The sequence below is a fragment of the Oncorhynchus keta genome, chromosome 6, assembly GCF_023373465.1.
Source record: "Oncorhynchus keta strain PuntledgeMale-10-30-2019 chromosome 6, Oket_V2, whole genome shotgun sequence".
Lineage (NCBI taxonomy): Eukaryota > Metazoa > Chordata > Actinopteri > Salmoniformes > Salmonidae > Oncorhynchus > Oncorhynchus keta.
Window position 1 is genome coordinate 8,883,985 of NC_068426.1, and position 27,500 is coordinate 8,911,484.

General features: G+C 44.1%; 1 pseudogene; it reads left to right on the forward strand.

Moving 5' to 3' along the window:
- Positions 1-27,500, forward strand: part of LOC127930822 (replication protein A 70 kDa DNA-binding subunit-like) — a 111,972-nt pseudogene that overhangs the window by 37,979 nt on the left and 46,493 nt on the right.

A 27,500-nucleotide genomic window follows, 5' to 3' on the forward strand; every position in this document is an offset into this window, starting at 1 on the left:
GATTATGGTGGAACTGGAAATGTAAACAATGCTAGTTTTCAGTGTTCTTCTTCTCTTGTTGTTTATGTTGGCTGTAGAGTGGGACAGAGGGCTGAGCTTATCTTAGCTGGAATGCTAGTTTTCAGTGTTCTTCTTCTCTTGTTGTTTATGTTGGCTGTAGAGTGGGACAGAGGGCTGAGCTTATCTTAGCTGGAATGCTAGTTTTCAGTGTTCTTCTTCTCTTGTTGTTTATGTTGGCTGTAGAGTGGGACAGAGGGCTGAGCTTATCTTAGCTGGAATGCTAGTTTTCAGTGTTCTTCTCCTTGTTGTTTATGTTGGCTGTAGAGTGGGACGGAGGGCTGAGCTTATCTTAGCTGGAATGCTAGTTTTCAGTGTTCTTCTTATCTTGTTGTTTATGTTGGTTGTAGAGTGGGACAGAGGGCTGAGCTTATCTTAGCTGGAATGCTAGTTTTCAGTGTTCTTCTTCTCTTGTTGTTTATGTTGGTTGTAGAGTGGGACAGAGCTGAGCTTATCTTAGCTGGAATGCTAGTTTTCAGTGTTCTTCTTCTCTTGTTGTTTATGTTGGCTGTAGAGTGGGACAGAGGGCTGAGCTTATCTTAGCTGGAATGCTAGTGAATTAAAGGAATTCTGTAACATTTTATCTTATTGTACTCTCTCAACTGGTATTTACCAGTTATTTACTATGTTAACAAACAACATGTTTCAACGAATACCAACAAATAACACCTTTATTAATAAAAAAAAATGAAAAACTCAAGGGGTATTCAGATCCCTTGACTTTTTCGACATTTTGTTAGGTTACAGCCTTGTTCTAAAATCATCAATCACCAATATACAGACAATACCCCATAATGGCAAATCAAAAACAGGTTATGAGAAATTTTTGCAAACCCCCCCATCGCCAAACCCCCCCAGAAATATCATATTTAAATAAGGATTAAGACCCTTTACTGAGTACTTTGTTGAAGCGCCTTTGGCAGCAATTACAGCCTTGAGTCTTCTTGGGTAAAATGCTACAAGCTTGGCACACCTTTAATTGGGGAGTTTCTTCTCTGCAGATCCTCTCAAGCTCTGTCAGGTTGGATCGGGAGCGTCGCTGCACAGCTATTTTCAGGTCTCCCCAGAGATGTTCGATCAGGCTCTGGCTGGGCCACTCAAGGACATTCAGAGACTTGTACCACTCTTGTGTTGCCTTGGCTGTGTGCTTAGGGTTGCTGTCCTGTTGGAAGGTGAACCTTCGCCCCAGCCTAAGGTCCTGAGCACTCTGGAGCAGGTTTTCATCAAGGATCTCTCTGTACTTTGCTTAGTTCATCTTTGCCTTGATCCTGACTAGTCTCCCAGTCCCTGCCGCTGAGAAACATCCCCAACGCATGATGCTGCCACCACCATGCTTCACCGTGGGGATGGTGCCAGGTTTCCTCCAGACATGATGCTGCCACCACCATGCTTCACCGTGGGGATGGTGCCAGGTTTCCTCCAGACATGATGCTGCCACCACCATGCTTCACCGTGGGGATGGTGCCAGATTTCATGCTTGGCATTCAGGCCAAATAGTTCATTCTTGGTTTCATCAGACCAGAGAATCTTGTTTCTCATGGTCTGAGAGTTTTTAGGTGCCTTTTGGCAAAATCCAAGCGGGCTGTCATGTGCCTTTTACTGAGGTCACCAATAAGAGTAGATTATCTCTCTCCCTCCCCAGATGGACCATCAGGGCCCGGGTCACCAAAAAGAACAACATCCTTCCTTGGAGCAACTTAAGACGAGAGGGAAAATTATTCTCCTTCGAGATCGTGGACGAGAGCGTGAGTATGACTCTCCTGTGTGTGTGTGTGTGTGTGTGTGTGTGTGTGTGTGTGTGTGTGTGTGTGTGTGTGTGTGTGTGTGTGTGTGTGTGTGTGTGTGTGTGTGTGTGTGTGTGTGTGTGTGTGTGTGTGTGTGTGTGTGTGTGTGTGTGTGTGTGTGTGTGTGTGTGTGTGTGTGTGTGTGTGTGTGTGTGTGTGTGTGTGTGTGTGTGTGTGTGTGTGTGTGTGTGTGTGTGTGTGTGTGTGTGTGTCTGTGTCTGTGTCTGTGTCTGTCTGTCACCTTCAATGTCTCTGTATGTCAGACAACTATCTACTGTGTAGTAGTTAAAGTTTCTGCTTGAGTGACACTCTGCTGACAGTTTTGTGTGTTCATGCACGTGTGTGACAGTTTCTCAGTAAACTGTTGATTGACGCTGTGCTGACAGTGTCTCTGTGATTGACCGGGGGAGATCGGAGTAACAGCCTTCGACAAGGAAGTGGACAAGTTCTTCTCTTTGCTGGAGACGGGCAAGGTGAGCCTTTCTGTATTGACGCTTACTATACCTCTGTCCTGACCGCATCTAGATACAGAGAAGAGATACTCACACTCTGAGGTGACCTGTGATCATTGTCTTACCTTTCACAGTGAGGTGACCTGTGATCATTGTTTTACCTTTCACAGTGAGGGGACCTGTGATCATTGTCTTACCTTTCACAGTGAGGTGACCTGTGATCATTGTTTTACCTTTCACAGTGAGGGGACCTGTGATCATTGTCTTACCTTTCACAGTGAGGGGACCTGTGATCATTGTCTTACCTTTCACAGTGAGGGGACCTGTGATCATTGTCTTACCTTTCACAGTGAGGGGACCTGTGATCATTGTCTTACCTTTCACAGTGAGGGGACCTGTGATCATTGTCTTACCTTTCACAGTGAGGGGACCTGTGATCATTGTCTTACCTTTCACAGTGAGGTGACCTGTGATCATTGTTTTACCTTTCACAGTGAGGTGACCTGTGATCATTGTTTTACCTTTCACAGTGAGGTGACCTGTGATCATTGTTTTACCTTTCACAGTGAGGTGACCTGTGATCATTGTTTTACCTTTCACAGTGAGGGGACCTGTGATCATTGTCTTACCTTTCACAGTGAGGGGACCTGTGATCATTGTCTTACCTTTCACAGTGAGGTGACCTGTGATCATTGTTTTACCTTTCACAGTGAGGTGACCTGTGATCATTGTTTTACCTTTCACAGTGAGGTGACCTGTGATCATTGTTTTACCTTTCACAGTGAGGTGACCTGTGACCCCCACTGGAACAGTACATACAGCTGATGTACCACAGTTGGGGTCAATTCCATTTCAATTCAGAAAGTAAACCAAATTTCAATTCTAAATCTTCCTCATTGAAAAGCATTGAAGTGAATTGTAATTGTAGTATTCTTCCAGAATCCACTGGAATTGAAGTAGATTTGACCCAACCCTGATATGTATTAGATTGTACTCGGCTGTTTTTGTTAAACACATGTGCTTGTACAGCTTTCTCTTCAGTCTCTGTACATAATTCAATAATAACTCAATTAGAGTTTCCATTTGTGCCCTATTGCCCTATAAAATATAAATAAATATTGAGATGAGAATGTCAATCTGGTTTGGTCTGGTCTGGTATTGACAGGGATGTGTGTGGTAGCTCATTAGATGAGAATGTCAATCTGGTTTGGTCTGGTCTGGTATTGACAGGGATGTCTATGGTAGCTCATTAGATGAGAATGTCAATCTGGTTTGGTCTGGTCTGGTATTGACAGGGATGTGTGTGGTAGCTCATTGGATGAGAATGTCAATCTGGTTTGGTCTGGTCTGGTATTGACAGGGATGTGATGTGTGTTCATCACATCCCATTGTTCAGACCCATTTGCTCAGTACTTTGTTGAAGCAACTTTGGCAGCGATTACAGCCTTGAATCTTCTTGGGTATGATGCTACAAGCTCGGCACACCTGTATTTGTGGAGTTTCTCCCATTCCTCTCTGAAGATCCTCTCAAGCTCTGTAAGGTTGGATGGGGAGCGATGCTGCACAGCTATTTTCAGGTCTCTCCAGAGATGTTTGATTGGGTTCAAGTCCAGGCTCTATCTGGGACACTCAAGGACATTCAGACTTATTCCAAAGGAACTCCTGCATTGTCTATGCTGTGTGCTTAGGGTCGTTTTCCTGTTGGAAGGTGAAACTTCGCTCCAGTCTGAGGTCCTGAGCACTCTGGGGCAGGTTTTCATCAAGGATCTCTCTGTACTTTGCTCATTCCTGACTAGTCTCCCAGTCCCTGTTGCTGAAAAACATCCCCGCAGCATGATGCTGCCACCACCATGCTTCACTGTAGGGATGGTATAAGGTTTCCTCCAGAAGTGACACTTGGCATTCAGGCCAAAGAGCTCCGTCTTGGTTTCATCAGACCAGAACATCTTGTTTCTCATGGTCTGAGAGTCCTGTAGGTGGCTTTTGGCAAACTCCAACCTGGCTGTCATGTGCCTAATACTGAGGAGTTGCTTCCATCTGGCCAGTCTACCATGAAGGCCTGATTGGTGGAGTGCTGCAGAGATGGTTGTAGTTCTGGAAGAGAGGAACTATAGAGCTCTGCCAGAGTGACCATCAGGTTCTTGGTCACCTCCCTGACCAGGGCCATTCTCCCCTGATTGCTCAGTTTGGCCGGGCGGCTCTAGGAAGAGGCTTGGTGGTTCCAAACGTCTTCCATTTAAGAATGATGGAGCCCAATGTGTTCTTGTGGACCTTCAATGCTGCAGACATTTTTTGGTACACCTCCCCAGATTTGTGCCTAGACACTATCCTGTCTCGGAGCTCTACGGACAATCCTTCGACCTCCTTCTCGGAGCTCTCGGAGCTCTACAGACAATCCTTTGCTTTGTCATTATGGGGTATTGTGTGTAGATTGTTTTGTTCATTGAATCCATTTTGGAATAAGACTGTAACGTAACAAAATGTGTAAAAAGTCAAGGGCCTGAATACTTTCAGAAAGCACTGTATACTATAACTGTAGGACTTTACTGTAGGAGTCACTGTAGTGTTTTTGGGGACAGTATTTACTGTAGTATTTGCTGTAGTATACTGCAGTTTTATATGAGGGAGGGAGGGAGGGAGGGAGGGAGGGAGGGAGGGAGGGAGGGAGGGAGGGAGGGAGGGAGGGAGGGAGGGAGGGAGGGGGAGGGAGGGAGGGAGGGATCTGGTCTTAGCTGAGTCACTCTGCATCACCTCTCTTTCCTGGACTATTAGAGAGGTAGTGGTCCTGATGGGATTGATATGATAGCAACCTGAAAGACTCGACTTACACTATTTGGAGAGGTGGTACGTAATATGACAGTGTTACTAACAGTGTTACCTTGAAACATGACCAAAATAATGACGAGCCTATCCCAGTAAAGTTATCGGAGTTGTATTCGTGGCTTCGTCTGAACAATAAGACTGCACATTTCTCCAAACCCTATTTTATAAGAGTTAACTTGCTGGCAGGTGATGTGTTGTATGCTTGTTTCAGAATTCAATTCATCTCACTCCCTCCCTCCCCCTCAATTCATCTCACTCCCTTTCTCTCAGAGCACCCTAAAGCAATCTAACCTCTCTGTCTCTCTCTCTCTCTCTCTCTCTCTCTCTCTCTCTCTCTCTCTCTCTCTCTCTCTCTCTCTCTGTCTCTCTCTCTTTTGTCTCTGTCTCTCTCTCTGTCTCTCTCTCCTCTGTCTCTCTGTCTCTCTGTCTCTGTCTCTCTGTCTTTCTCCCTCTCTCTCTTTTGTCTCTCTCTCTCTCTCTCTCTCTCTTTTGTCTCTGTCTCTCTTTTGTCTCTGTCTCTCTTTTGTCTCTGTCTCTCTGTCTCTCTCTCTCTCTCTCTCTCTCTCTCTCTCTCTCTCTCTCTCTCTCTCTCTCTCTCTCTCTCTCTCTCTCTCTTCCTCTCTCTCTCTCTCTGTCTCTCTCTCTCTCCCTAGGTGTACTACATCTCACGGGGCAAATTAAAGGAAGCCAATAAGAAGTATAATACCCTGAAGAACAACTATGAGATGACCCTTCTAAGTGAGACATCCATCGTGCCGTGCGAGGACGACCAGGACCTTCCCATGGTGGAGTGCGACTTCATACTCACCGCTCAGCTGGAGCACATGGAGAAGGACGACATCATCGGTGATGGGGGGGGTGTTGAGATTGTGAAACATTGAGTTATACTTGGTGGGGAAATGAAGGGGGTGTGATATGACCCCGCTCACCCCGCTCCTCCGCTCTCTCTACTGGCTTCCAGTTGAAGCTCGCATCCGCTACAAGACCATGGTGCTTGCCTACGGAGCTGTGAGGGGAACGGCACCTCAGTACCTCCAGGCTCTGATCAGGCCCTACACCCAAACAAGGGCACTGCGTTCATCCATCTCTGGCCTGCTCGCCTCCCTACCACTGAGGAAGTACAGTTCCCGCTCAGCCCAGTCAAAACTGTTCGCTGCTCTGGCCCCCCAATGGTGGAACAAACTCCCCCACGACAGCGGAGTCAATCACCACCTTCCGGAGACAACTGAAACCCCACCTCTTTAAGGAATACCTAGGATAGGATAAAGTAATCCTTCTCACCCCCCCCCCTTAAAAGATTTAGATGCACTATTGTAAAGTGGCTGTTCCACTGGATGTCATAAGGTGAATGCACCAATTTGTAAGTCGCTCTGGATAAGAGCGTCTGCTAAATGACTTAAATGTAAAATGTAAATGTAAATATGAGTGAGAGAAGAAAAGGGGGGAAGGGGTGATAAATAGATGGACTTAGCAACAGCGTCAGACTGTCAGTGGGAAAGTAATTTAGATAGACAGTTACAAAAATGGAGAGGAGATAAAGAGATGAGAACATTTAATCCACCGTTTATTACAAACATATCATGAAGCTGTACAGTTTTAAACGGTCTCTGCCCTAACCCCTCCATCTCCTCTCCCTGTTTCCCTCCATTCCTCCCTCACATCCCTTCCCTGTCTTATCTCCCAGCCTTGCCAGGTAAATTAGAAGGGCTCGATGCAGATTGGGATGACATTTGCCAGTATTTTTGTTCTAATTGGCTGTCACTCACTCCTCTTCTACATGAGGTCAGATAATGTGAAGACATGACTTTCTTCATTTGGACCGAACGGAGAGGATGAGGAATGATATTATGATGTCACTGATATTATGAAGTCACTACTTTTTCTGGAGGTTTATTTGGAGATTCAACACACTTGGGTTAGGATGGGTTTGGTAGGTTGGGTTGGGTTTGGTGGTTTGGTAGGTTGGGTTGGGTTTGGTAGGTTGGGATGGGATGGGTTTGGTAGGTTTGGTAGGATGGGTTGGGTTTGATAGGTTGGGATGGGATGGGTTTGGTAGGTTGGGTTGGGTTGGGTTGGGTTGGGTTTGGTAGGTTTGGTAGGATGGGTTGGGTTTGGTTTGGTAGGTTGGGATGGGATGGGTTTGGTAGGTTGGGTTGGGATGGGTTTGGTAGGTTGGGTTGGGATGGGTTTGGTAGGTTGGGTTGGGATGGGTTTGGTAGGTTGGGTTGGGATGGGTTTGGTAGGTTGGGTTGGGTTGGGTTGGGATGGGTTTGGTTTGGTAGGTTGGGTTGGGTTGGGATGGGCTTGGTAGGTTGGGATGGGTTTGGTAGGTTGGGTTGGGATGGGATGGGTTTGGTAGGTTGGGTTGGGATGGGTTTGGTAGGTTGGGTTGGGATGGGATGGGATGGGATGGGTTTGGTAGGTTGGGTTGGGATGGGTTTGGTAGGTTGGGTTAGGATGGGATTGGTAGGTTGGGATGGGTTTGGTAGGTTGGGTTGGGACGGGTTTGGTAGGTTGGGATGGGATGGGTTTGGTGGTTTGGGATGGGTTTGGTAGGTTGGGTTGGGATGGGTTTGGTAGATTGGGTTGGGACGTGTTTGGTAGGTTGGGTTGGCTTGGGATGGGTTTGGTAGGTTGGGTTGGGATGGGATGGGATGGGTTTGGTGGGTTGGGACGTGTTTGGTAGGTTGGGTTGGCTTGGGATGGGTTTGGTAGGTTGGGTTGGGATGGGATGGGATGGGTTTGGTGGGTTGGGATGGGTTTGGTGGGTTGGGTTGGGTTGGGACGGGTTTGGTAGGTTGGGTTGGGACGGGTTTGGTAAGTTGGGTTGGGATGGGTTTGGTAGGTTGGGATGGGATGGGTTTGGTTTGGTAGGTTGTGTTGGGATGGGATGGGTTTGGTAGGTTGGGATGGCTTTGATTTGGTAGGTTGGGTTGGGATGGGTTTGGTAGGTTGGGATGGGATGGGTTTGGTTTGGTAGGTTGTGTTGGGATGGGCTTGGTAGGTTGGGATGGCTTTGATTTGGTAGGTTGGGTTGGGATGGGTTTGGTAGGTTGGGATGGGATGGGTTTGGCAGGTTGGGTTGGGATGGGTTTGGTAGGTTGGGTTGGGATGGGATGGGTTTGGTAGGTTGGGTTGGGATGGGATGGGTTTGGTGTGATGGGTTTGGTTTGGTAGGTTGGGTTGGGATGGGTTTGGTTTGGTGGGATGGGTTTGGTTTGGTAGGTTGTGTTGGGATGATGGGTTTGGTAGGTTGGGTTGGGATGGGTTTGGTGGGTTGGGATGGGATGGGTTTGGTTTGGTGGGATGGGTTTGGTTTGGTGGGATGGGTTTGGTTTGGTAGGTTGTGTTGGGCTGATGAGTTTGGTAGGTTGGGTTGGGATGGGATGGGTTTGGTAGGTTGGGATGGGATGGGTTTGGTTTGGTGGGATGGGTTTGGTTTCGTAGGTTGTGTTGGGATGATGGGTTTGGTAAGTTGGGTTGTGTTTGGTTGGTTGTGTTGGGTTGTGTTGGGATGGGTTGTTTGGGTTGGTTGGCTGGGTTGTGTTGGTATGGGTGGGTTCAGTTAGTTATGGGTTGTGTTGGTATGGGTGGGTTCAGTTAGTTATGGGTTGGGTTGGTATGGGTGGGTTCAGTTAGTTATGGGTTGGGTTGGTTTGGGTGGGTTCAGTTAGTTATGGGTTGGGTTGGTTTGGGTGGGTTCAGTTAGTTATGGGTTGTGTTGGTTGGTTGGCGGGTTGGGTTGGTTTGGGTGGGTTCAGTTAGTTATTGGTTGGGTTGGTTTGGTTGGGTTCAGTTAGTTATGGGTTGGGTTGGTTTGGGTGGGTTCAGTTAGTTATGGGTTGGGTTGGTTTGGGTGGGTTCAGTTAGTTATGGGTTGGGTTGGTTTGGGTGGGTTCAGTTAGTTGTGGGTTGGGTTGGTTTGGGTGGGTTCAGTTAGTTATGGGTTGGGTTGGTTTGGGTGGGTTCAGTTAGTTGTGGGTTGTGTTGGTTTGGGTGGGTTCAGTTAGTTATGGGTTGGGTTGGTTTGGGTGGGTTCAGTTAGTTGTGGGTTGGGTTGGTTTGGGTGGGTTCAGTTAGTTATGGGTTGGGTTGGTTTGGGTGGGTTCAGTTAGTTATGGGTTGGGTTGGTTTGGGTGGGTTCAGTTAGTTATGGGTTGGGTTGGTTTGGGTGGGTTCAGTTAGTTATGGGTTGGGTTGGTTTGGGTGGGTTCAGTTAGTTATGGGTTGGGTTGGTTTGGGGTATGTTTGTATTTGTATTTATTATGGATCCCCATTAGTTCCTGCCAAAGCAGCAGTTACTCTTCCTGGGGTTTATTATAGATCCCCATTAGTTCCTGCCAAGGCAGCAGCTACTCTTCCTGGTGTTTATTATAGATCCCCATTAGTTCCTGCCAAGGCAGCAGCTACTCTTCCTGGTGTTTATTATGGATCCCCATTAGTTCCTGCCAAGGCAGCAGCTACTCTTCCTGGTGTTTATTATGGATCCCCATTAGTTCCTGCCAAAGCAGCAGCTACTCTTCCTGGGGTTTATTATAGATCCCCATTAGTTCCTGTCAAGGCAGCAGCTACTCTTCCTGGGGTTTATTATGGATCCCCATTAGTTCCTGCTAAAGCAGAAGCTACTCTTCCTGGGGTTTATTATAGATCCCCATTAGTTCCTGCTAAAGCATAAGCTACTCTTCCTGGTGTTTATTATGGATCCCCATTAGTTCCTGCCAAGGCAGCAGCTACTCTTCCTGGGGTCCAGCAAAGATTAAGACAGTAATATACAGTTAAACATTAAAATACATTTTACAACCGATTTCACAACATATTAAGTGTGTGTCCTCAGGCCACCTCTCTACTACTACACACAGTCCAGGTGTATGTGGTGTGTGTTATATGTGTCTGTATAGTGTGTATGTTGTGTGTGTGTGTATTGTGTATAAAGTGTGTGTATAGTGTGTATACTGTATTGTGTGTTTATAGTGTGTACAAGATGTGTGTATAATGTTTATGTTATGTGTGTGTTTGTATTTCTTTGTACCTGTGTGTGTATACTGCATTGTGTGTCTATATTGTGTAGTGTGTGTGTATAGTGTGTGTGTTATGTGTGTTTGTATTTCTTTATTTGTACATGTGTGTTTGTGTGCATACTGTATTGTGTGTTTATAGTGTGTACAGGATGTGTGTGTGTGTAGTGTGTATGTTGTGTGTGTGTTATGTGTGTATTTCTTCGTACCTGTGTGTGTATACTGTAGTATGTGTTTATAGTGTGTACAGGCGGTGTGTATAGTGTGTGTGTGTATGTTATGTGTGTGTGTGTATGTATTTCTTTGTTTGTACCTGTGTGTGTGTTATGTGTGTGTGTGTGTGTGTGTGTGTGTGTGTGTGTGTTATGTGTATGTTGTGTGTGTGTGTTATGTGTATGTTGTGTGTGTGTGTGTGTGTGTGTGTGTGTGTGTGTGTGTGTGTGTGTGTGTGTGTGTGTGTGTGTGTGTGTGTGTGTGTGTGTGTGTGTGTGTGTGTGTGTGTGTGTGTGTATGTTATGTGTGTGTGTGTGTGTGTATTTTATGTGTGTGTATAGTGTGTGTATGTTATGTGTGTGTGTGTGTGTGTGTGTGTGTGTGTGTGTGTGTGTGTGTGTGTGTGTGTGTGTGTGTGTGTGTGTGTGTGTGTGTGTGTGTGTGTGTGTGTGTGTGTGTGTGTGTGTGTGTGTGTGTATGTTATGTGTGTGTGTGTGTATGTTATGTGTGTGTGTGTATTATGTGTGTGTGTGTATGTTATGTGTGTGTGTGTATGTTATGTGTGTGTGTGTATTATGTGTGTGTGTGTATGTTATGTGTGTGTGTGTGTATTATGTGTGTGTGTTATGTGTGTGTGTTATGTGTGTGTGTTATGTGTATGTGTGTGTTATTTGTGTATGAAGTCACTACTTTCTGCTCTCTCTCGCCCTCTGTCTCTCTATCCCTCCTCTCTCTCTCCCTCTCACCCTCTCCCTCTCCCTGTCCCCCTTCCCCTCTCTCTCCTCTCCTTTCCCCCTCTCTGTCTCTGTCTCTGCTTCCTTCCTCTTTCTCCCCTCCTCCTTCTCTCTCCCCTCTCTCCCTCTTTCCCCCTCATTCTCCCCTCTCTCCATCCCCCCTCATTCTCCCTCCCCAACTCTTCCCCTGCTCTCTCTCCCCATTGTTCTCCCTCCCTCTCTCCCATCCTCTCAGCCTTCTCTCTCTGCCTCCTCTCTTCCTCCCCTCTCCTCTCTCTCCTTGGTAGTTAATTGTGGATTAACAGTGTGTAATGAGAGCTGTCAGCCTGTTCCCGTGGCGATAATGGAGTTCAAAGGTGGATGACATCATATCAACCATAATGGAATTACACACACACACACATACACACACACATATTAGAGCGCGAGAAAGGGGAGAGAGGAGGAGGGAGGAGCGAGAGGAAGAAGTAAGGGAGAGAGAGATATGGAGAGAGAATGCTACGGCGAGGGGGAGAGAGAGATAGGGGGGAAGGAGACTATCTTTGTAATTAGGAAATTACAGTACCACCAAGACCAGTAGAAAGGTCTGACTAATATCTCTGTCTCTGTCTCTCTCTGTCTATGCCTGTCTCTCTCTATCTCTCTGCCTCTCTCTCTCTCTCCACCCCTCTCTCTCTCTCTCTCTCTCTCTCTCTCTCTCTGTTTCTCTCTCTCTCTCTGTCTCTCCCCCCTCTCTCCCCCTCTTTCCCTTTCTCTCTCTCCCCCTCTAGATGTGATAGGAGTGTGTAGGAGTGTGGATGATCTGAGTAGTTTCACCGATAAGACAGGTAGACAGGAGTATAAAAGAGACAGTCACACTGTGGGGCGAGCAGGTAAGACCATACACACACAAGGAGTACAAACACACACACTAACGCACATGCTAACACATACACACACACACACACAAGGAGTACACACACAGACACACAATAGCACACACACACGCAAGGAGTACACACACAGACACACACTAGCACACACACACAAGGAGTACACACACAGACACACACAAGCACACACACACACAAGGAGTACACACACACACGGTAACAGACATATACACACACCCAAGGAGTACACACACAGACACACACTAGCACACACACACAAGGAGTACACACGCACACAAGGAGTACACACACAGACACACACTAGCACACACACAAGGAGTACACACACAGACACACACAAGCACACACACACACAAGGAGTACACACACACACGGTAACAGACATATACACACACCCAAGGAGTACACACACAGACACACACTAGCACACACACACAAGCACACACACACACACAAGGAGTACACACACACACACGGTAACAGACATATACACACACCCAAGGAGTGTATACACAGACACCAGACACACAAACACTAACACACACACACACACACACATACACACACTAACACACACAGTATACATATGCACATACACTCAAGTGGCAAGATGTTACAGTCACACTGTCTCTGTCTCCTGGGATGGATCTGCCGTTAAACACACAATTATGCAGAGTAATTAATGTCTGTCTGTCTGTCTGTCTGTCTGTCTGTCTGTCTGTCTGTCTGTCTGTCTGTCTGTCTGTCTGTCTGTCTGTCTGTTATGGGGTGTTTATTCGGTTTTCTGAGATGTAAAATCAGATTTGATCAATTGAACCACTCAACTTTCAGGAATTCAAAGGAGTCTCAGATTGCACCCAGAATGTAAAAATATCTGGAAGGTGCATGTGTGTCTGTGTGTGTATACATGTGTGTGTGTGTATACATGGGTGTGTGTATACATGGGTGTGTGTGTGGGTACGTGCCTGTGTGTACGCTCTTGCTCATGTGTGTGTGTTATTGCGTTGTTCTTCAGCCTCTCTCTCCTCTCTCTCCTCTCTCTCTCCTCTCTCTCTCTCTCTCCTCTCTCTCTCCCCTCTCTCTCTCTCCTCTCTCTCTCTCCTCTCTCTCTCTCCTCTCTCTCTCCCCTCTCTCTCTCTCCTCTCTCTCTCCCGTCTCTCTCTCTCCTCTCTCTCTCTCCTCTCTCTCTCTCCTCTCTCTCTCTCTCTCTCTCTCTCTCTCTCCTCTCTCTCTCTCTCCTCTCTCTCTCTCCTCTCTCTCTCCAGGCAGAGATGTTTGATGGTTCAGTCCAGCCTATAGTAGCTGTTAAAAGAGCTCGCCTGTCAGACTTTGGAGGCCAGTCTGTCTCTGCGATCTTCAGCTCCGCTGTCATGGTCAACCCTGACATACCTGAGGCCCATAGGCTGAGGAGATGGTGAGTGATGACACGTACGCTCATAGAGATGCACACATATTCATGAAGATACCTGCTTCCACACTCTCACATATTCATGAAGATACCTGCTTCCACACTCTCACATATTCATGAAGATATCTGCTTCCACACTCTCACATATTCATGAAGATACCTGCTTCCACACTCACACATATTCATGAAGATACCTGCTTCCACACTCTCACATATTCATGAAGATACCTGCTTCCACACTCTCACATATTCATGAAGATACCTGCTTCCACACTCTCACATATTCATGAAGATACCTGCTTCCACACTCTCACATATTCATGAAGATACCTGCTTCCACACTCTCACATATTCATGAAGATACCTGCTTCCACACTCTCACATATTCATGAAGATACCTGCTTCCACACTCTCACATATTCATGAAGATACCTGCTTCCACACTCTCACATATTCATGAAGATACCTGCTTCCACACTCTCACATATTCATGAAGATACCTGCTTCCACACTCACACATATTCTTTGAAAACATCAAATAGACACATTGACACTCCTGTATTATCGTCCCATCTGTCACGTGCAGAAGAGAGAGATTGACTTAAAAAATAAAATAAAAAAACATTATTGATCTCGGCAAGTCAGTTAAGAACAAATTCTTATTTTTTATTTCACCGCCCTATGGGACTCCCAATCACAGCCGGTTGTTTATTTGAACCAGGGTCTGTAGTGATGCCTAGCAATTTAAATGTACAGTCAGAATGAAGAAAGAGATTTTTTATTTCACTCTTGTTTATTTCACTTAGCAATTTAAATGTACACTGAGTTTACAAAACATTAAGAACACCTGCTCTTTCCATGACATAGACTAACCAGGTCAACTTGACACAACTGTGGGAAGCATTGGAGTCAAAATGGGCCAGCATCCCTGTGAAACGCTTTGGACACCTTGTAGAGTCCATCCCGCTGACGAATTGAGGCTGTTCTGAGGGCAAAGGAGGGTGCAAATCAATATTGGTTGTGGATAGGTACGGTTTTGTGTAGCACAGAGAATTTTTGACCAACCTTAGCTTGGTGGTGCTGTCTTTGTCCTTGATTCGGGGAAACAGGAGTCTCTTAAAATGTCCGTGTCCAGTTGCAGCGGGTCAGTTTGAATTTAGAAAATGCTCCTTGATTTAAAAAAAGAAAAAATTCTACATGGATGTAAACCCATCATCTTGTCTATTTCAAGTCTTCGCTCATTCTCTCTCATGGAGAGGGAGAGGGGGAGAGAGAGAGGGGGAGGGAGAGAGAGAGAGAGAGAGAGAGGGGGAGGAGAGGGGGAGAGAGAGAGAGAGAGAGGGGGAGAGAGAGGGAGAGGGAGAGGGGGAGAGAGAGAGAGAGAGAGCGAGAGAGAGGGAGAGAGAGAGAGCGAGAGAGAGGGAGATGGAGGGAGAGAGAGCGAGCGAGAGAGAGAGAGAATTCATTTCGGCCTAACTGTGTTTCACAAATAGTGTTGTACATCAACCGGGGTTCCCGTGGCGATGCAGTGCATTATGGGATTGTTTGGGCCTAGCGGCGAGGCTGAGTTGTTGCATAATGTAACAGATAACTCTTAATGAATGTAAACTTAATGAATATTTGAGTCACTGATTAGATACAGCGTTACTGGGCTACAATAACACTGACAAGATAACGATATGGGTGGATGGATGGAGAGACAGAATAACACTGACAAGTGGGTAGAGGGATAACGATATGGGTGGATGGATGGATAGACAGAATAACACTGACAAGTGGGTAGAGGGATAACGATATGGGTGGATGGATGGATAGACAGAATAACTGACAAATGGGTGACCAGACAAACAGGTCCCATGCAAGTCCGGTTGGTAGAGCATGGCGTTTGCAAGGTTCAATCCCCACAGGAATGATGAAAAAATGTGTGCACTCACTACTGAAAGTTGCTGTGGATAGGATTGTCTGCCAAATGACTAAAATGTAAATGTGCATAGATGAACACACAGATTAAATAACATTGTATTTGTCACACGCGTCGAATATAACAATATTACCGACAATGCAGTTCAAGAAATAGACTTATTTACAAAATAAACTAAAGTAAAAAATACAATTAAAAAGCAACAAAATAGGGCCCTCATGGGTGGCGCAGTGGTCTAAGGCATCGCAGTGCTAGCTGTGCCACCAGAGACACTTGGTCCGCCGGCTGCGACCGGGAGGTCCATTGGGCGACGCACAATTGGCCTAGCGTCGTCCGGGTTAGGGAATCGCGCACTAGCGACTCCTGTGGCAGGCCGGGCGCAGTGCGCGTTGATCAGGTCGCTAAGTGTACAGTGTTTCCTCCGACACATTGGTGCGGCTGGCTTCCGGGTTGGATGCACGCTGTGTTAAGAAGCAATGCGGCTTGGTTGTGTTGTATTTCGGAGGACGCGTGACTCTCGACCTTCATCTCTCCCAAGTATGTACGGGAGTTGTAGCGATGAGACAAGACAGTAACTACTAACAATTGGATACCATGAAATTGAGATACATTTTTTTTAGTTACACAATAAAATAACATTAACAAGGCTTTATACAGGGGTACCGGTACCGAGTCAATGTGCGGTGGTACAGGTTAGTCGAGGTAATTTGTACATGTAGGTAGTGTCATGAACAAAGATATGATCAAGAGCCTCACGTATAGTATATTGTTTGGTCATTGTGCTGCCACAGAATGAATTGTGAGCAAGGCCTCAAAAAAGCTTTATATACCAGAGCTGTGAGGAGTTCTATATATTATTGAAACAATGTTGCGATTGTTTGTGACCAACCTTGTGGTTACCGTGGGGGAAAGATTCTATTGGGGAAAGGTTCCCATAGAAGCCAAGAAGGGGAGTGAGGTTTGTGTGTTTGTGTGTGTGCTCAAACACACATGCATGTGGGGGTCTGGGAGAGGAATTGTTTCCATCTGATGAACGGGCATGTGCCTGAACTCTGGAACACACTCATTTTAGTCTCACCCATTCATTTCACATGACCGGTCATTTCTGACCGGGAACACCTCAGGTGTATAAAGTTAAAGAAAACACCCAAAATGTAATGAAAATCATCCAAATGTATTTTGTGTGGACAAATTCATGGAACATTATGACAATCGGATTAAATGAACTACATTTTTCAAAAAGAAAACTTGTAAATCTGTCCAATTCGACCAGAACACAGCAGGAGGGTTAAAACATGTTGGTATTACAGACTTTGACAGCGAGAGGTTGAAAATGTCAGTGAAGACACTTGCCAGTTGTTCAGTGCATGCTCACAGTACACAACCTGGTATTCCGTCTGGCCCTGCGTCCTTGTGAATGTTGACCTTTTTAAAGGTCTTACTCACATCGGCTGCGAAGAGCTAAATTACACAGTGTTCCGGAACAGCTGGTGCTCTCATGCATGTTTCAGCGTTTTTTTGCCTCGAAGCGAGCATAAAACTAGTTTAGCTCATCTGGTAGGCTCGTGTCACTGGGCAGGTCTCCGCTGTGTTTTCTGTGATGGTTTGCCACATCCGACAAGCGTCAGAGCCGGTGTAGTACGAATCGATTCTGTATTGACACTTTGCCTGTTTGATGATTCATCGGAGGGCATATCGTGATTTCGTATAAGCTTCCGTGTTAGAGTCCCACTCCATGAAAGTGGCAGCTCTAGCCTTTAGCTCAGTGCGGATGCTGCCTGTAATCCATGGCTTCTGGTTGGGGTATGTACGTACGGTCAGTGTGGTGATGACGTCATTGATGCACTTATTGATGAGGCCAATAACTGATGTGGTGTACTCCTCAATACCATCGGAGGAATCCTGGAACATATTCCAGTCTGTGTTAGCAAAACAGTCCTGTAGCATAGCATCTGCTTCATCTGACCACTTTTTTATTTATCTAGTCACTGGGGCTTCATGCTTTATTTTTTTCTGGAAAGCAGGAATCAGGAAGATAGAATTGGTCAGATTTGCCAAATGAAGGGCGAGGGAGAGCTTTGTATCTCTATGGGTGGAGTAAAGGTGTTCTAGGGTGAGGGAGAGATTTGTATGTGTCTCTATGGGTGGAGTAAAGGTGGTCCAGAGTTTTTTTTCCCTCTGGCTGCACATTTAACATGCTGATAAAAATTTGGTAAAATGGATTTAAGTTTCCCTGTATTAAGGTCCCCAGTTACTAGGAGCCCCGCCTCTCGGTGAGCGTTTTCTTGTTTGCTCATGGCGGAATACAGCTCAGTCAATGCTGTCTTAGTGCCAGCCTCTGACTGTGGTGGTATGTAAACAGCTACAAAGAATACAGATGAAAACTCTCTCGGTAGGTAGTGTGGTCTACAGCTTATCATTAGACCTCAGGCGAGCAATAGCTCGAGACTTCCTTAGATATCGTGCACCAGCTGTTGTAGACAGGCGCCTCGTCTTACCAGACACCTCTGTTCTATCCTGCTGGTACATTGTGTAACCAGCCATCTGTATGTTGATATTATCATCGTTCAGCCATGACTCCGTGAAGCATAAGATGTTACAGTTTTTAATGTCCCGTTAGTAGTTTAATCTTCTGCATACCTCATCGATTTTATTCTCCAAAGATTGCACGTTTGCTAGCAGAATGGAGGGAATGGGGGGTTTTATTCGATCGCCTACGAATTCTCCACCTCCTCTTCATGCAGATCACGGGGATCGGGGCCTGTTCCCGAGGAAGCAGTAAATCCTTTGCGTCGGGCTCGTCAGAGTCATGAAAGGAAAAAAAGGATTCTGCTAGTCCTTCTTGAGTAATCACAGTCCTGATGTCTAGAAGTTATTTTCGGTCATAAGAGATAGTAGCGGCAACATTATAAAAAAAACATTGCAAATAAACAACAACAAAAACACAATCGGCTGGGGGGTACGTGAAACGTGCCTTCTTCTCCAGCACCATCTCCATCTTACGCAGTTAGTTTTTGCTTGTGAGCAGGAATCAGGAGGATAAAATTATGGTCAGATTTGCCAAATGGAGGGCGGGGGAGAGCTTTGTATGAAACTCTGTGTGTGTGGAGTAAAGGTGCTCTAGAGTTTTTTTCCCTCTGGTTGCACGTAACATGCTGGAAGAAATGAGGTAAAACAGATTTAAGTTTGCTTTCCTCAATAAAGTCTCCAGCCACAAGGAGCGTCACTTCTGAATGATTATATTGTTTGTTGTCCACAGCTCGTTGACTGCGAGCTTACATGCTGACCAAAATAAATGTACACATACAGGTTATTCAATCATTGTACCCACACTGCTTGCGCATGTCAATTAGTGTCTGCGCAGCCAGGCGCTAAAATAGAACTTGGTTCTATTTGTGACGCTTGATGTGGTTGCAAGTCCAGCCTCTCCCATTGGTTTTTAGGAGCATATACCACGTGGCTGATTGAAAGATGAACTGAGGTCCACACTCCAGTCCAGTTGGTGGTGGTAATTTACCTTAAGTGCTAGACCTCAGCTGAATCTTGTAGTGAATGGTGTAACTGTTGAACAAGTTGACCAGACTAAATTGCTTGGCGTTACCTTCGATTGTAAACTGTCATGGTCAAAACATTTAGATTCAATGGTTGCAAAGTTGGGCTGAGCCTTAATAAATAGATAGCTTTAATAATAAATAAATAAATAAATAGATAGCCTTAATAAAGAGATGCTCTACTCGATTATTGTCCAGTCGTGTGGTGCAGTGCTGCAAGGAAAGACCTAGTTAAACTGCAGCTGGCCCAGAACAGAGTGGCACGTTTTGCTCTTAATTGTAATCAGAGGGCTAATATGGGTTAGTTCAATTTGGGTTGAAAATCCTAAATTGTTTGCATATTCAATTTACACACAGCTCTCACACATACACTTATCCCACCAGACATGCCACCAGGGGTCTTTTCATAGTCCCCAAATCCAGAACAAATTCAAGAAAATGTACAGTATTGCATGGAACTTTCTTCCATCTGATATTGCTCAAATAATCAGCAAACCTGGTTTCAAAAAACAGATAAAGCAACACCTCTCGGCACAACGCCTCTCCTCTATTTGACCTAGATAGTTTGTGTGTATGCATTGATATGTAGGCCACGTGTGCCTTTTTAAAAATGTATGTAGTTCTGTCCTTGAGCTGTTCTTGTCTAATGATGTTCTGTATGTCATTCTGTATTATGGTTCATGTTTTGTGTGGACCCCAGGAAGAGTAGCTGCTGCTTTAACAACACCTAATGGGGATCCTAATAAAATACCAACTACCAAAACCTCTTATTAACGTACAACACCGTAAATAATTCAGGCTATTGTGGAGGCAAAAGGGTGTACAGTACTAGAGTGTACAGTAAAATCACATCTGAAAACATGGTCTGTAAAAGTGGTACATGGGACCATAGAAACAGTGTCTGATAAAGAATGATAATGAAATATTACATCCATAGATAATGTAGTGCAATTGGTTCATGTTCCACGGTAATTGGTGTCAATGGATCTCGTTATCCTGAAACTTTCATGATCTAAACATGCAATATTGTTTGTCAGTTTCCATAAAACTATGCATTAACAGTGACGCAACAGTTACTTGTCATTTTGAGCAGTTGAAATGAATAGACGGTCATCTCAGATGTAATGTGTGAATTGCATTTTGAAATGATAATCCTGATGTTAAGTTTTTGCACAGATGATTTAAACAAATGAACAAATTATCTTAGCTTCATGTGTACTGTACCTGTCACGCCCTGAGCTGAGATATCTCTGTTTTCTTTATATTTTGGTTAGGTCAGGGTGTGATTAAGGTGGGAACGCTAGTTTTTGTATTTTCTACGGTTTTTGTATTGTCTAGGGGATTTGAATTGTCTAAGGTTTTTGTATGTTCATGGTGGCCTGATATGATCCCCAATCAGAGGCAGCTGTTTATCGTTGTCTCTGATTGGGGATCATATTTAGGTAGCCATTTCCCTTTGGTGTTTGTGGGTTCTTGTCTATGTGTAATTGCCTGTCAGCACTCATTTTGTATAGCGTCAAACCCCTGCAGCCATATGAAGTTAAACGAGTGGATTACTCAAATCGATGGCACCAACTAAACTGACTTTTTGGTATATAAAGAAGGATTTTATCTAACAAAATGACACATGTTATAGCTGGGACCCTTTGGATGACAAATCAGAGGATGATTTTCAAAAACGTGTTGTTTTGTTATTTTGGTTAGTTTCTTCAGTGTTCTTTCTTATAATAATAAAAAATGTACGTATACCACGCTGAGCCTTGGTCCGATTCATACGACGAACGTGACAGTACCCAAGCGATTGGAAAAAGTGTTGAGTTTTGAAAAATGTGCATTTTGATCATCGGTTGTAAGTTTTGTGTCTAGAGTTTTGAAAAATGACATCAAGGTTCTGAAATTAGTTCTAGTGATTGTAAAAACCTATATTCGACATTGTGCACCAGCTTTTATTCACAAATAGACACACACCACCACCACTTGTCTTACCAGACATAGCTGTCCTGTCCTCCCAATGTACGGAAAATCCATATAATAACTGTATATTATCCGTGTTGTCGTTCAGTCACGACTCTGTGAAACATAAGATATTACAGTTTGTAACTTCTTATGGCTAGGCCCCTTTTTTCTCAAATTCCTGCCTGAATGACGTGCCCAAAGTAAACTGCCTGTAGCTCAGGCCGAAGCCAGGATATGCATATAATTGGTACCATTGGAAAGAAAACACTTTGAAGTTTGTAGAAATGTTAAAATAATATAACACAATAGATATGGTAGGAGAAAAAAATAAAAATAAAATTGTTGTTGTTGAGAGACCATACCCTTAGAAATGCAATAGAATGGTCAAATTGAAAATTAGCTCCCTGGGTGCAATTCCTATGGCTTCCACAGGGTGTCAGCAGTCTATGTTCAAGGTTTCAGGCTTGTAACTTCAAAACAAATAAGAAATTACAGATTTAGTAGAAGGAAACAGTCTTGGAAATGAGTGTTTGCTCGCGCCATGAAGACATTAAGCACCTGCTTAAATCGGTTTCCTGTTGAACATACATCTTTCTGAAAGAAATATTATAGTTTAATGACATTTTAGTGTATCTGATGAGTAAATAGAAACATATTTTGACTAGTTGAAAAAAAGTTTAGGGGTAGATTTTCAGATTCCTTTCTCTGTAAATTTAAATTTTTATGGCTGCAATCCCCCTATTGGGATAAGTGTCATCAACAACCACTGAATAGCATAGCGCTACATTCAATAAATATTACTACAAATATTTATATTCATGAAATCACAAGTGCAATATAGGAAAACACAGCTTAGCCTTTTGATAATCCACCTGTCGTGTCAGATTTTGAAATTATGCTTTACAGCGAAAGCAATCCAAGCGTTTGTGTAAGTTTATCGATTGCATGACAAAACATTAAGTACACTTAGCATCAGGAAGCTTGGTCACAAAAATCAGAAAAGCAATCAAATTAATAGTTTACCTTTGATGATCTTCGGATATTTTCACTCATGAGACTCCCAGTTACACAAAAAATGCTCATTTTGTTCCATAAAGATTATTTTTATATCCAAAATACCTCAGTTTGTTTGTCGCGTTATGTTCAGAAATCCACAGGAAAGAGCGGTCACGACAACTCAGACGAAAATTCCAAATAGTTTCCATAATGTCCACAGAAACATGTCAAACATTTTTATAATCAATCCTCAGGTTGTTTTTAAAATATATAATCGATAATATATCAACTGCAAATGTCTTTCACAGTAAGAGAGGGAAGAGCAATACCTATCCAAACTCTGTTGCGCGAGCAAAACTCATGTGACCACTTGACGCTATGTTATCGTTCTGGCTCATTTTTCAAAATAAAGGCCTGAAACTATGTCTGAAGACTGACACTTTGAGGAAGCGATAGGAAAAGGAATCGGGTTCATATCCCTTCAAATCCAGCAAAGGGAGGCTATGGAACATGGAGTTTTCAAAATAGAAGCCACTTCCTGTTTTGATTTTTCTCAGGGTTTCGCCTGCAACATCAGTTCTGTTATACTCACAGACAATATTTTGACCGTTTTGGAAACTTTAGAGTGTTTTCTATCCAATACTAATAATAATATGCATATATTAGCAACTGAGACTGAGGAGCTGGCCGTTTACAATGGGCACCTTTTCATCCGAGCTACTCAATACTACCCCTGCAGCCATATGAAGTTAAACGAGTGGATTACTCAAATTGATGGCACCAACTAAACTGACTTTTTGGTATATAAAGAAGGATTTTATCTAACAAAACGACACATGTTATAGCTGGGACCCTTTGGATGACAAATCAGAGGAAGATTTTCAAAAAGTAAGTGAATATTTAATCTTTATATGTGAATGTATGAAATCTGTGCCGGTGGAATTTTTTTGGGACATGGAGTCGTCCTCAAACAATCACATGGCATGTTTTCGCTGCAATAGCTACTGTAAATCCGATAGTGCAGTTAGATTAACAAGCATTTAAGCTTTCAACTCATATAAAACACTTATATGTACATAAATGTTTATAATCCATAATATTTAGGATTATTTATTTGAATTTGAATTGAGTTTCACCGGAAGTTGATGTCAAGAAGCTCTTTTCAGTCATAAGAGACGGTGGCAGAAACATTGTCTACAAAATAAGTTACAAACAATCAGAAAAAAAAATGGCACAATTGGTTAGGAGCCCGTAAAGTGTCATCCCATCCCCTCCGGAACCGTTGTCCAAGCACACACACACACACACACACACACACACACACACACACACACACACACACACACACACACACACACACACACACACACACACACACACACACACACACACACACACACACATGCAGGCACTTACACACACATACACATACGCACACACACACACTCAGAGAGGAGTGTTATTGATGTGTTGTAATTACTTTGCTGTTCAGGGATCATTAGATATGTCCTCAACACGCTCTGTTTATGTTTCTCATTTACCCCAATTATCCCTCTCTCCTCTCTCCTCTCTCTCTCTCCTCTCTGTTTCTCTCTCCTTTCTCTCTCTCCTCTCTGTTTCTCTCTCCTTCTCTCTCCCTCTCTCTCTCTCTCTCTCTCTCTCTCTCTCTCTCTCTCTCTCTCTCTCTCTCTCTCTCTCTCTCTCTCTCCCCTCTCTCTCCTCTCTCTCTCTCTCTCTCTCCTCTCTCTCTCCTCTCTCTCTCTCCTCTCTCTCTCTCCTATCTCTCTCTCTCCTCTCTCTCTCTCCCTCTCTCTCTCTCCTCTCCCTCTCTCCTCTCTCTCTCTCCTCTCTGTTTCTCTCTCCTTCTCTCTCTCCCTCTCTCTCTCTCCCTCCCACTCGCTCTGATCTCTCTCTGTTCCTCTCTCTCTCTCAAATCAAATCTAATTGTATTTATCACAAGCGCCGAATACAACAGTGAAATGCTAACTTACAAGCTTTTAACTAACAATGTTAAGTGTTAAGTACATTTTTTAAAATAAATATAACAAATAATTCAACAGCAGCAGTAAAGTGACAATAGCGTGAGTCCCCTTCTCTCTCTCTCTCAATTGAATTCAATTCAATTTTAATTCAAGAGGGTTTATTGGCATGGGAAACAAATGTTAACATCACCAAAGCATGTGAAGTAGAGATCTCTCTATTTCTCTCTGCTTCTCTCTCTCTATTCCTCTCTGCTTCTCTCTCTCTATTTCTCTCTGCTTCTCTCTCTCTATTTCTCTATGCTTCTCTCTCTCTCTTTCTCTCTCTGCTTCTCTCTCTCTATTTCTCTCTGCTTCTCTCTCTCTATTTCTCTCTGCTTCTCTCTCTCTATTTCTCTATGCTTCTCTCTCTCTCTTTCTCTCTCTGCTTCTCTCTCTCTATTTCTCTCTGCTTCTCTCTCTCTATTTCTCTCTGCTTCTCTCTCTATTTCTCTATGCTTCTCTCTCTCTTTTCTCTCTCTGTTTCTCTCTCTCTATTTCTCTCTGCTTCTCTCTCTCTTTTCTCTCTCTGTTTCTCTCTCTCTATTTCTCTCTGCTTCTCTCTCTCTTTTCTCTCTCTGTTTCTCTCTCTCTATTTCTCTCTGCTTCTCTCACTCTATTTCTCTCTGCTTCTCTCTCTCTATTTCTCTCTGCTTCTCTCTCTCTTTTCTCTCTCTGCTTCTCTCTCTATTTCTCTCTGCTTCTCTCTCTCTCTTTCTCTCTGCTTCTCTCTCTCTATTTCTCTCTGCTTCTCTCTCTCTTTTCTCTCTCTGCTTCTCTCTCTCTATTTCTCTCAGCTTCTCTCTCTCTATTTCACTCTGCTTCTCTCTCTCTATTTCTCTCTGCTTCTCTCTCTCTCTTTTCTCTCTCTGTTTCTCTCTCTCTTTCTTTCCTCTGTCTCTGTTTTCTCGCTTTCCCTTTCACACTCTCTAAATTCTAACGTAAGTCTCTGTGATTTTCTTCCTGTGTGTGTAGGTATGATCAGGAAGGTCATGCTCTGGACGGCCAATCACTGACCGAATTGAGGCCTGCAGGAGGCGGAGCCAACACTTGCTGGAAAACACTCAGCATTTACATTTACATTTAAGTCATTTAGCAGACGCTCTTATCCAGAGCGACTTACAAATTGGTGCATTCACCTTATGACATCCAGTGGAACAGCCACTTTACAGCGACGTCAAGACTGAACAACTGGGACAAGGAGACAAGGTGCACACAAACACACTCATACACACACAGACACACACACAGAGCACAGAAACACACTCATACACACACAGACACACACACAGAGCACACAAACACACTCATACACACACACACACACACACACACACACACACACACACACACACACACACACACACACACACACACACACACACACACACACACACACACACACACACACACACACACACACACACACACACATACAGAGCACACAAACACACTCATACACACACAGACACACACACACAGAGCACACACACACACACAGCATGCAAACACACACAGACAACACACACACACACAGAGCACAGCACGCAAACACACTCATACAAACAGCACACAAAACCAGCACACAGACACACACATTAGTTCATGTTGAATGAGTTGCTTCACTATGTATCAGCATGTTAACTTTGCCCTGAACTTGAGATACACCCAGAACTCATAATTTAGCCTAAATAATGCATCAATGCCAGTGGGGGATGTTTTGCATGAATTTGAGTTACACATGCAGATCTCAAGTTAGGACTGTCCCTTCCTCAACATCTATGAATAGTATCACCATAGCATGATGGTATGTCACTCCAAACTTTCAAACTGCTGAATTAAATGAATATAATCAGCTTAACCTTTTGGGAGGAAGGGGGGGAGAGAGAGAAGCCGTAAGCAATTTTTTATTCATTTTAGTTTCTAATAAAAAGTTCTAATTACAGGGCTGACACAGAGGAAGAGCCTAGGGGCTGTACTAACTCCTATAGTGATGGAGAGAGGAGGGAGAAGGAGAGCGAGAGAGGAGAAATTGAAGCAGAGAGAATAAACCTTATGTCAAGAAGAAAGGAAATGAGGCCACTTGAAAAGAATGAAGGAACAACTGAAGGAGAGAGAAAGAGAGGTGGAGTAGAGAGTGTATTGTATTGTTGAAAGACCGGAAAGTGAGTGAAAAAGGAAGGAAAGATGGAGATTAGGGAGAGAGCAGACAGGTAATTAATAGAAGACCAGACACTTCCTTCCTCTGTCTCTGTCTCTGTCTCTGTCTCTGTCTCTGTCTCTGTCTCTGTCTCTCTCTCTCTCTCTCTCTCCTCTCTCTCTCTCTCTCTCTCTCTCTCTCTCTCTCTCTCTCTCTCTCTCTCTCTCTCTCTCTCTCCCTTTCTGTCTCTCTCCCTTTCGGTCTCTCGCTCTCTCTCTCTCTATCTTTCTCTATCTCTCTCTGTCTCTCTCTCTCTCTGTCTCTGTCTCTCTCTGTCTCTGTCTCTCTCTGTCTCTCTGTCTCTCCCTCTCTGTCTGTCTCTCCCTCTCTGTCTCTCCCTCTCTGTCTCTCTCTGTCTGTCTGTCTCTCCCTCTCTGTCTCTCCCTCTCTGTCTCTCCCTCTCTGTCTGTCTCTCCCTCTCTGTCTCTCCCTCTCTGTCTGTCTCTCTCTGTCTCTCAATTCAATTCAATTCAATTCAAGGGGCTTTATTGGCATGGGAAACATGTGTTAACATTGCCAAAGCAAGTGAGGTAGATAATATATACAAATTAACAGTAAACATTACACATACAGAAGTTTCAAAACAATAAAGACATTATAAATGTCATATTATATATATACAGTGTTTTAACAATGTACAAATGGTTAAAGGACACAAGATAAAATAAATAAGCTTAAATATGGGTTGTATTTACAATGGTGTTTTGCTGCTGTGATGTCACACTGTGGAATTTCACCCAGTAGATATGGGAGTTTATCAAAATTGGATTTGTTTTCAAATTCTTTGTGGATCTGTGTAATCTGAGGGAAATATGTCTATCTAATATGGTCATACTGTAACGTCGTTCTTCGTTTGTCAAGAGAGAGTCGGACCGAAATGCAGCGTGGTGGTTACTCATGTCTTTAATGAAGGAAGAGCGATACACGAAATAACTAGACAAATGCAAAACAACAAAACGGAACGTGAAACCTAATTACAGCCTATCTGGTGAAACTACACAGAGACAGGAACAATCACCCACGAAATACACAATGAAACCAGGCTACCCAAATATAGTTCCCAATCAGAGACAACGATAATCACCTGACTCTGATTGAGAACCACCTCAGGCAGCCAAGACCATACAACACCCCTACTCAGCCGCAATCCCAATAATACAAAAACCCCAAAACGAAATACAACAACATAAACCCATGTCACACCCTGGCCTGACCAAATAATTAAAGAAAACACAAAATACTAAGACCAAGGCGTGACACATACATTGGGCAGGAGGTTAGGAAGTACAGCTCAGTTTCCACCTAATTTTTTGGGCAGTGAGCACATATCCTGTCTTCTCTTGAGGACCATGTCTGCCTACGGCGGCATTTCTCAATAGCAAGGCTATGCTCACTGAGTCTGTACATAGTCAAAGCTTTCCTTAATTTTGGGTCAGTCACAGTGGTCAGGTATTCTGCCGCTGTGTACTCTCTGTTTAG